General features: G+C 48.4%; 1 protein-coding gene across 1 annotated transcript in view; it reads right to left on the reverse strand.

The window, feature by feature from the left end:
• The window catches only part of LOC126989462 (ankyrin-2-like), a 71453-nt gene that overhangs the window by 40692 nt on the left and 19899 nt on the right, over nt 1-10862 (reverse strand). The window lies entirely within an intron of this gene.

A 10862-nucleotide genomic window follows, 5' to 3' on the forward strand; every position in this document is an offset into this window, starting at 1 on the left:
ACAGGCAGCAATGGGTGATCAATAACTGAGAGGTCTCGCACTAACGGCTCCCTCGAGGTGCGAGGGGACCTGACTGAGGGAACCAGCAAGGACGCGAGTCGAGGCTGTAGAGGCGGCTGGCTGCAGGAAAGGGGAAGACAACCAACGCTGCTCCCGCTTTGTTGGAACTGATGAACCTCGTGAAGCTTAAAAAAACATACAATGTCTAGTCCTTCGAAGCAAGTGCAAACACACTCATATGAGCTGAACACACACACACACACACACACACACACACACACACACACACACACACACACACACACACACACACACACACACACACACACACACACCTGAACATGACAGAGCCACATAAGAGTGACTGCACACTCTTCCTGGACTGTCTTCCTCAATCAAGCTTTCGCCGTCGCTCGTCGCCGAGCCATTCGAAGGAGCCCGCACATCGATGAGCAGGCCGTCCTCTTCTGCCTCCATACCCGGCCTGTGTTTGGCCAGGAGTTCCTTCGGCGGGGGTGGCAGCGACGGAGCTATCGATTTTAACTTGAGCCCTTGGGCGCGATTCAGGGACTTCCACGAGACCGCGCTGGTGCCACATCACTCTATTACTCTCCTCAGAGAGGGTCTCTCTCTCTCTCTCTCTCTCTCTCTCTCTCTCTCTCTCTCTCTCTCTCTCTCTCTCTCTCTCTCTCTCTCTCTCTCTCTCTCTCTCTCTCTCTCTCTCTCTCTCTCTCTCTCTCTCTCTCTCTCTCTCTCTCTCTCTCTCGCATAGCTGTGCAGGGCGCGAGAGTGAGATCTGCTTGAGTAGTCAATTGTGGCGGAACGCTGAATGGTGCGGCCTGGTGCCTGTTGCCAAGGTCACTTAGGCGGCATCGTTGCATGAGCAACGTTGCCAAGTGATATATAAGGTTTACTGAGTCGTTGTCTTTCCCTCAAATTCCAAGCCATTCATAACACCATGCAGTCGTATTATGAATATATATATTTTCCATAAATACATAACGTACAGACTAACAGTGAGACAGATCGCCATGCGCAGGTCATCGCTAGATCTGTAAACAATGGGGGTATCCCCGGGCCAAGCCACAGGGCTCAAGTTAGAGTCGATGGACTATAGTCGCAGCCCACGCAAATGACGAGGCATACCGTCAACCTCGACGCTCGTGGCCGATACAACCTGCGTTACTGTGTAGTGACTCGCCCGATGCAGAAAGCCCCTAAAAAGCCCACTCGGCCAGTAGGGTACCTCCTTAGCCCAATGGTAGACGAGTGGCTTCCCGTCGGGCAGGTCGCGGGCCCAATGCCAGGCGTCGGAAATGTTGCTTCCCCGTTGTCTGGGTCTGGACTAATTTCTCGTGTGTTTCCAGGCACGCACAAGCCGTGTGGATGTGTAGGAAAGTTGAATCCTGGGTATTACAACTGGGGTGGCGGACCTCGCTGTGTCACTCCGTCGATACCGAGCAGCCTGACCTCGTACCTGAACGCCTGGCCGGCAGGGACGGATCGGAGAAAGTAACTACTAGTGGCCTCGCGTCATAGCGGTAAATTGCCTCCGCCACAGAACATCCCCTCCTCGTCATCACGGTTTTCGTTGTGCTTTGACATCGCTCCGATATTCCGTTACCGGAAGGAACGGCGGCACGACGATATCTGACTGACATACACCGGCGACAAGCGGACTGGCAGCGAAAGCTGTCAGCGCTGTCAGTCAGTAGCTTCTTGAGTGCTTAACCTAAAAAGCACAGACTCCAGCTGCTCGATAACACCTGTGGCGGCGTGACGTCTTAACGCGTCAGGCCGCAGCCGCCGAGCGTCAGGCAGTGTTGGCTGCAGACGTGACGGATGTCCATGCCAACGCTGCCTCAGATTTCTGAAGCTCCCAGCGTTCCTTTCTGCCACCTCCCCGGCGACGGATCAACAGACTGGCACGATCGACTCCCGTGAACAACACCGCGGGGCGCTGCCACAGCCGTGTTGAAACGTCTTCTGCAGGAGTGTAGCCGTCAGGCCGAAGGGAGCCAGTGTGCTTGATAAGTCGCAGTGGCTCGTTCATGCAGCGGTGGGCGGTGGTGTGCACACAGGAGCAGTGCACTCTTCGGGGGGAACATCACCCTGGGGAACACCGTGAGGTTGTAGCAGGCGGCGGGGGTTGGGGCGCGCCGCTTTTCCTCCACCCCCTCGCCGGCAATCTCGTCCCGGCCAGAGGGTGTTCCCACGGATCGCGACAAGCGTTGATTCTCCTTCCTCATCGTGAAGAGTTTCTGCGTTGATTGACAACGTCGCCGGCGTCCTGCTCCAGTATTCTGTTGAGTCAGCTCCCCAGGTGTGCTCGAGGAGTTCTCCCGCCGGCGGGCAGTGCCAGAGGCTGGCGTGCTCCAGGCCGCTGAGAGGACACAGGGAAGTTATTGTGCCGCAGGGGATTTATTTTGGGAGCGAGCACCCGGAGGTGGACGGAGGAGGTGTGTCGGCTGTTGTTAGTTCAGTCAATATGATGACTGACCTAGACACAATCTGAACAGTACTGAGTCGTATGTCACTGAACTCCGAAAAACAATGTTTTCTCGCTGTAAAAAATATAAAAGAATTCATCCATTCATTTTTTATTGTGCGGTAAATGTACAATGTCAGCCAAATAAAAAGACAAATGTGAAAACCGCATCATCTTCAAATTCGTCATATCTAGTGAAATTGTTCGTACTAAGTATGCAGACAATGTGCAAAAAACACAGAACAATGTCATATAACGAGCACTGAAGTCTGGTCTGGCTGCTTTGAAATCACACAGCCACTCCTTTTTTTTTTTACAGCAGAGGAGTCAGTTCAAGGTCATAAAAAAAGGTAACAAATGTGAAAAAAAGCCCGCTACTCACTGCTCCTATAGAGAGTTAAAGGAGTGGCCGAAAGATAGGTCAATTTCGGGAGGAGAGGTGTCCTGATATCCTCCTCTTCAAAGAGTTCAAGTAGTAGGCAGGAGGAAATGCAGATGAAGGAAGATTGTTCCAGAGTTTACCAGCGTGAGGGATGAAAGAGTGAAGATGCTGGTTAACTCTTGCGTAAGGGATTCGGACAGTAAAGGGATGAGCTTGAGTAGAAAGTCGTGTGTTGCGAGGCCGCGGGAGGGGGGGAATCCTGCAGTCTTTGCACATCAACTACAGTCAGTGCCCAGTTTTCGACATGTACGGAATTGAGTCTTATATCACTGGACTCAGAAATATCTTTCCACTTTAAAAAAAAAAAAAATAGCAAGGAATTCATGTATTCACACACTTTTTTTATATATATTTAGAGCAAATGTAATATATCAGAAAAAAGTACATGAATGAAAACCATATCATCTTCAACACTGTCATGCACTGTGACGCTATTCTACTTTATTTCATAGGCAGTGTGCAGAAAATAACATTTACTCAGTACTAAGGTCTGGCTTCTCAGAATTGCCACATCCGCCCCTGCAATTCCTACACCTCAGATTACAAACAATGCCCAGCGTTCGACAAGTACAGATAGTTGTTTTGCATCCACTTACCTCCATATCTAATACTTTTGGGGGAATATTCTTTAGTACAAACCCCTCACATGTCTTTATTGGTTCTAAAACACCATTTCTGAATCCCCACCCATAGTCTAGAACACTTGAGCCTGAAATGCCTTTCCACTCTAAGATGTGCTAATACACTCTTAAACTATGATGTTGACATGCATCACCAGTAGGTGGTAAAAACTCTGGTTTGGTGCACACATGATTGCTGGCAACCTTATCTAGGAATGCAATCCTACGTAGCCTGCTTATGCCTCCAACATGGGCTTTTTTAGAATGTTTATGGACCTCATTAAGTGTCTCCTATTGTCCTTAAAGACTGTGCTTCCGTGCTGACACCCTGCCTGGTCAAACTCTTTCGTCTCTGTTTTTCAACATCTACCTTTCCTTCCTGTTGGAAGTACGTCCTCGTACAGCCTGTACCTAAGAAGGGTGACCGATCCAGTCCCTCAAACTACCTTGCTATGGAAACTACCGCCTTATAGCTTTACTTTCGTGTATTTCTAAAGCTATTGAATCAATCTTTAATCAGAAGATTATTAAGCATCTATCCACTTCTGACCTTCTATCTGATCACCAGTATGGGTTCCTCAAGGGGCGTTCTACTGTACTGGTGATCTTCTTGCTTTCTTAACTGACTCCTGGTCATCCTCTCTTAGCCGATTAAGTGAAACTTTTGCTGTTGCCATTGACATATCAAAAGCCTTCGACAGAGTCTGGCGCAAATCTTTGCTTTCTAGACTACCCTCCAACGGATTCTATCCCTCTCTCTGTACTTTTATCTCCAGTTTCCTTTCCGGCCGTTCTATCTCTGCGGTGGTAGACGGTCCCTGTTCTTCCCCTAAACCCATCAACAGAGGTGTCCTACAAGGCTCTGTCCTATCTCCCACACTCTTTATGTTATTTATGAATGGTCTTCTTCCCATAACAAACTATCCTATCCAGTCGTACGCAGATGACTCTACTCTGCGTTATTCAACTCATTTCAACAGAAGACCCTCCCAACAGGAATTACAAGACTCCAGAGTGGAGGCTGCAGGACGCTTAATTAACATCAGACCTTGCTCTCATTTCTGATATGTGGTAAGAGGAACTTGGTGTCCTTCAACGACTAAAAACTCATTTTCTTCACCTATCCACTCCACACAATCTTCCAAACACCTATACCTTATTTTTCGGCAACATTCAGCTGTCACCTTCTTCTACACTAAGCATCCTCGGTCTATCCTTAACTCGTAATAATAACTGGAAACTTTACATTTCGTCTATTAATAAATCAGCTTCCTCCTGGTTAGGCGTTCTAGTTCGTCTTAGCCAGTTCTTCTCCCCCACACAGATGCTATCCTTATACAAGAGTCTCGTCCGCCCTCGTATGGAGTATGCATCTCAAGTGTAGGGGGTTCCACACACACCTCTCGTTGACAGAATGGAGTCTAAAGCTCTTCGTTTCATCAACTCCCCTCCTCCTACGCAGTCTCCTACCTCTTAAATTCCGCCGTAGTGTTGCATCTCTCTCTATCTTCTACCGATATTTTCATGCTGACTGCTCTTCTGAACTTGCTACTGCATGCCTCCCCCCCTCCTGTGGCCCCGCTTCACTCGACTTTCTACTCTTGCTCACCCCTATACTGTCCATATCCCTTATGGAAGAGTTAATCTGCATCTTCACTCTTTCAAGAGAGGAGTTTCAAGACACCTCTTCTCCTGAAATTGACCTCTCTTTTGGCCTCTTGTTCTGCTTTCTGTTGCTGGAGTAGCGCTAGGCGGGCTTTTTGTTGCTACTTTGTTTGAGCGCCCTTGAGTTGTCTCCCTTACTGTAGAAAAACAACAACATCGCAGCAGTTTCTCCAGCTGCTATAATTTCTTTCTTTGAAACTGACCCAGGGTTTCTATTGAACACATCTGCATTTTTCTGCATGTAAAAGCCTTTCTGAACTGTACAAGACTTGCATCTTTTCCAGTACCATATGGTGTGGATGTAGCGTCACAGCACGGTGCAGCATGAAGGAACAGAATATTGTTACCGATATCTTCACCAAGACTTTTCCTGGTTTCCTCAGTATTCCACGTGTTTGGACGCCTGAACTCGGCCTTTGGTTCAGGGCTAGTGTACAGCCTATGTGGCAAGTGTTTTGCGTGATAACACGAAAGCACAAGTAAATCCGTATCTTCACCAACGAGTGCTGCTTCTCGAGTTGTCGCCCTCTCGATGGCAGTTCGTACAATGAGCAGACCTGCATCTGTCTCTGCGTGAAGCGCTTCTACTCCTGGCCTCCCCAGCCTACCTCTTAGCAGGTTAATGAATTCCTCTTTGTTCTTGCTATGTGCTAAAAGTCTTTCTTTCTTTGGCCAAGTCCCCTTCAAGCTTCACCTCACTGCCCACTCGTCCACCTGTACGCCGTCGGTGGACATCATCCCTCGTACTCGCACCTCCTTCGTATCCATCAAACACAAACGTACCCTTCTCATATTTTCTAGTTACATACTCCACATACATATCACATAGCCGATCGTATGTTCTACCCCTGGGGATAATAATCTTGCAATCAGTGAAGAACCATCTACAACATGGGTAACATCTTTACTTGTTAGGCCTGCCTTGCAATGCACCTGTGAGACCTTCTGAATATCTGCTGCGAACCCAGACTTCTTAGACTCCCGCAGCAGATGAGCATGCTCATGGACACGTGCACAGCTCATGCTCATGCAGCAGCTATCAGGCGCCGGAACAGAAGCTGCGGGTCTGCACGCACTTCACCTTCATCTGTCTGTTCACAGGAGCTGTCAGTCATCAACACTAATTGTTCTTTTTCTTAAATGAGAATTCAGAGATTTGTTTTCCCTCCATTCCTTCAATAATGTTTTGCCCTACAGTTCCTGCCTCATCAACATTAACACCTTTGTTAGCAACAACACCTGTAGTCATGCTTCTCAGGTTAGGGTTAGGTTAGGTTCTTCCAAAAACACAACTGATTGCTGTACATCGCAGTAATCTCTCTCCATTCCTGCGCGCAGGGCGTGCAAGGATCCGAATTGCTCTTCGGGATTCTCTAACCCCCTCCCTCTGGTGAGGCCTCCCACGGCCCTTATGCTTCTCATCAGCATCTGTTTCAAGGTGACATCTCTCCAGAGTCCTGCCCAAAATCTATCACTCCGCCTAACAGAATGAAAACCCTTCATGAAATGATTATACACACTTGGATTGTTATAAGAACATAAGAACATAAGAACGTAGGAGTCTGCAAAAGGACGGTAGGCCTGTACAAGGCAGCTCCTTTGAACCTAAGCTCCCGTGTATCTAACCCCACCTAATATCGCTGTCCATGAATTTATCTAATCTATTTTTGAAAGTGACAATTGTATTGGCACTCACCACATGACTGCTAAGCCTATTCCACTTATCCACAACCCTGTTAGTAAACCAATTTTTGCCTATGTCCCTGTTGAATCTGAATTTATCCAGTTTAAACCCATTACTTCGTGTCCTACCCGGTTCTCTTACCAACAAAACCTTATGAATATCTCCCTTACTAAAGCCCTTCATCCATTTATAAACCTCGATCATGTTTCCACGCACCCTTCGCCTTTCTAGAGAATGCAAGTTTAACTGTTTGAGTCTTTCCTCGTATGGCAAGTTTCTCAACCCCTGAATCATCTTAGTCATCCTCCTCTGCACTGATTCTAACATTTTGATATCCATTCTATAGTAAGGTGACCAGAACTGAACCGCATAGTCAAGATGAGGTCTAACTAATGCTAAATATACTTTGAAGAAGACTATCTTATCTTTCAGATCTGCCACATTCAATGTGAAAATCTATACATATTTTGTGTTTACATTATGACCAAAGGCTGCGGAATATGGCAGCATTCTTGATGTCGGTAGATACTGGCTATGTGCCGAGCCTATTGAAAGTAGCTAATGTGACGCCGATTTTTAAAAAGGGGGACAGGTCAGTTGCTTCAAACTATCGCCCAATTAGCTTAACATCGGTTATAGGCAAGATGCTGGAGTCCATAATAGCCAGGAACATTCGGGAGCATTTAGAGAAACATAGCTTAATTCACGACTCGCAGCATGGGTTCACAAAAGGTAGGTCATGCCTCACTAATCTCTTGTCCTTCTACAATAAAGTATTTGAGGCGGTTGACAGAGATGAAAATTATGATGTAATCTATCTTGATTTTAGTAAAGCGTTTGACAAAGCTCCTCACCAACGACTGTTGCTTAAATTACAGGCTCACGGAGTAGAGGGTAAAGTTTTGAACTGGGTCAAGGTGTGGCTTAGCAATAGGAAGCAAAGAGTGCAAATCAATGGTAAAAGATCTGACTGGGGATGTGTGGTCCCACAAGGTTCGGTATTAGGTCCACTTTTGTTTATTATTTATATCAATGACTTAGATACAGGAATTAGTAGTGATGTTAGTAAATTTGCAGATGATACCAAGATCGGTAGAGTAATTGAGTCGGATCGGGACGCTAGTATTCTCCAAGGTGAACTCAACAGATTGTATGACTGGGCGGATAAATGGCAGATGGAGTTCAATGTAGGGAAGTGCAGTATTCTGAGTGTAGGTAGGAACAACCCCTCACATAATTATTGCTTAAATGACACTCTCATAAGCAGGTCTGGGTGCGAGAGGGATTTAGGGGTCTTAGTGAGCTCTGATCTCCGTCCAAGGGCACAATGCATTCAAGCTAGAAATCGAGCTAATAGGGTACTGGGATTTATTTCATGGAGCGTAAGCAACAGAAGCCCCGAAGTCTTCCTCAAACTATATTTAGCATTAGTTAGACCTCATCTTGACTATGCGGTTCAGTTCTGGTCACCTTACTGTAGGATGGATATCAAAATGTTAGAATCGGTGCAGAGGAGGATGACTAAGATGATTCAGGGGTTGAGAAACTTACCATACGAGGAAAGACTCAAACAGTTAAACTTGCATTCTCTAGAAAGGCGAAGGGTGCGTGGAGACATGATCGAGGTTTATAAATGGATGAAGGGCTTTAATAAGGGAGATATTCATAAGGTTTTGTTGGTAAGAGAACCGGGTAGGACACGAAGTAATGGGTTCAAACTGGATAAATTCAGATTCAACAGGGACATAGGCAAAAATTGGTTTACTAACAGGGTTGTGGATAAGTGGAATAGGCTTAGCAGTCATGTGGTGAGTGCCAATACAATTGTCACATTCAAAAATAGACTAGATAAATTCATGGACAGCGATATTAGGTGGGGTTAGATACACGGGAGCTTAGGGTCAAAGGAGCTGCCTCGTACAGGCCTACCGGTCTCTTGTAGACTCCTGCGTTCTTATGTTCTTATGTTCTTATGTTCAGTAAAGCGTAGGCCATCGCTGCGGGCTCAGCCCCCTATTTACTATGACAGGCGACATCTGCCACCCCCTACCTCTGATGAACACCCAAATCTCTCTCTCTCTCTCTCTCTCTCTCTCTCTCTCTCTCACACACACACACACACACACACACACACACACAGATAATCTCTCTCTCTCTCACACACACACACACACACACACACACACACACACACACACACACATACTCTCTCTTTTTTTATTTTATTTAAACTGACGATTCTATAGTTACACAACAGATTTGTATTTCGCCGACGACACTTTATGCGATCGTTCGAGTAGCATATGTTTCTCTGTGCACTTTTTAGGGCTTAAAATGTCACTTTTTCTCGTGCATTATTTCAAAAGCCCTTTACACTTGTTCACTGTGTATTTAACATCACTAGTGGTGTGGGGCATGTTCTTCGCCACCTGTGAGCAGCCACTTTTACCTGCTGGGTGGACATTTCCCTCACTGTTTGCCCTGCTGCAGTGAATGTGTTCCACAGGCGGGACACCCTGGAGGTGAAGGTCCGTTGGTGCTGGCTGGCGCGTGACCTCGGCACCCCGACCTGCTCGTGGCTGGAGAGTACCGTTCTCGTATCTCTCACAGCCTCTCGCGGGGGGAGCCTCAGTCTCGCCAGGTGTGGTACTCCTTGTACCTGGGCCTTGTGGAACACCACCAGCGCAGCGACGTCCCGGCGGTGCTCCAGAGTGTCTAGATGTATAATATCCTGAGGGGGCGGCTGGGGGTTGTTCTCCTGTAACAGTCGCTGCACCCGTCGTTCCACCTTGTCCAGTCTCTGCAGGTGTGTGGCAGCGCTGGACATCCAGGTCAGAGCTCCGTACTCCAGGTAGGATCTTACCTGGGCCTTGTAGAGGAGCATAATTCCTCGCTTGTCGAGGAAATTAGCCACTCTACGAAGGGCAGAGACACGTAGGGAGGCTTGGTGGGCGACGTGTTTCAGGTGGCGGTCGAAGCGCAGCTCGGTCCAAGTCCACCTGAGGATCCTGACGTAATCCTGGAGCGGGAGGGTGACGGAGCCAAACATCACCCTTCCTTCGGCAGCTTGTGTGGCTGCCGGGGACCGAGAGATCACCATCGCCTGAGTCTTCTCAGGAGCAAAGTTCACCTGCCAGCGCTCCCCCCACTCCCGTATCATGCGTAGTTGCTGGTTGACCTCAGCAACCGCTTGCTGGCTTTCTTGGCGAGGGTAGGAGAGGGAGAGCGTGCAGTCGTCAGCGTATGCAGAGACTGTTGGCAGACTCCTGAGAAGGTCGTCGATGTACAGATTCCAGAGGACAGGTCCAAGCACAGATCCTTGAGGGACTGAGGCACCCACTGGGAGGTCCTTGGACTGCTGGCCGCCGACGACGACGTGGAGGCTTCTTCCTTGAAGGTAGTCGCTCATCAGCATCAGCAGGTGTCCTTGGATGCCTTTGGCACGAAGCTTCTCCAACAAACCCTCCTGCCACACCCCGGTCAATGGCACCCGGGATGTCGAGAGCGACGGCAAGGTATCCAGTCCGGTGTCCAGGGAGCCCTGTCAATCCGTGGAGAGGAGCAGCAGGAGATCTGAAGTGGAGCGGCCAGATCTGAACCCAAACTGCTGGTCAGTGATGAGGGCGTTGTTCTCGAGGTGGCGGGTGATGGCCTCCACCACTATTCTCTCGAAGATTTTTCCAACTACAGACAGGAGGGAGATAGGCCTGTAGTTGGCAGGGTCAGATCTGGCCCGCTTTTTGTGAACCGGCACCACGCGAGCCTCCTTCCATATAGAGGGCCAGGTGTTCTCCCGGACACAGGCCCCGAACACCTCCGAGAGGGGTCCTGCCAGCTCACTGGAGCAGTGACGCAGCACATGTGGGCTAACGTTATCAGGACCAGTGGCCTTCCTGACGTCCACCGCTCTTAGAAGGCGCTCCACTTGCTCCCGGTATACCGCAACCTCTGTCAGGGTCTGGT

This window comes from Eriocheir sinensis, unplaced genomic scaffold (genome assembly GCF_024679095.1).
Source record: "Eriocheir sinensis breed Jianghai 21 unplaced genomic scaffold, ASM2467909v1 Scaffold1180, whole genome shotgun sequence".
Lineage (NCBI taxonomy): Eukaryota > Metazoa > Arthropoda > Malacostraca > Decapoda > Varunidae > Eriocheir > Eriocheir sinensis.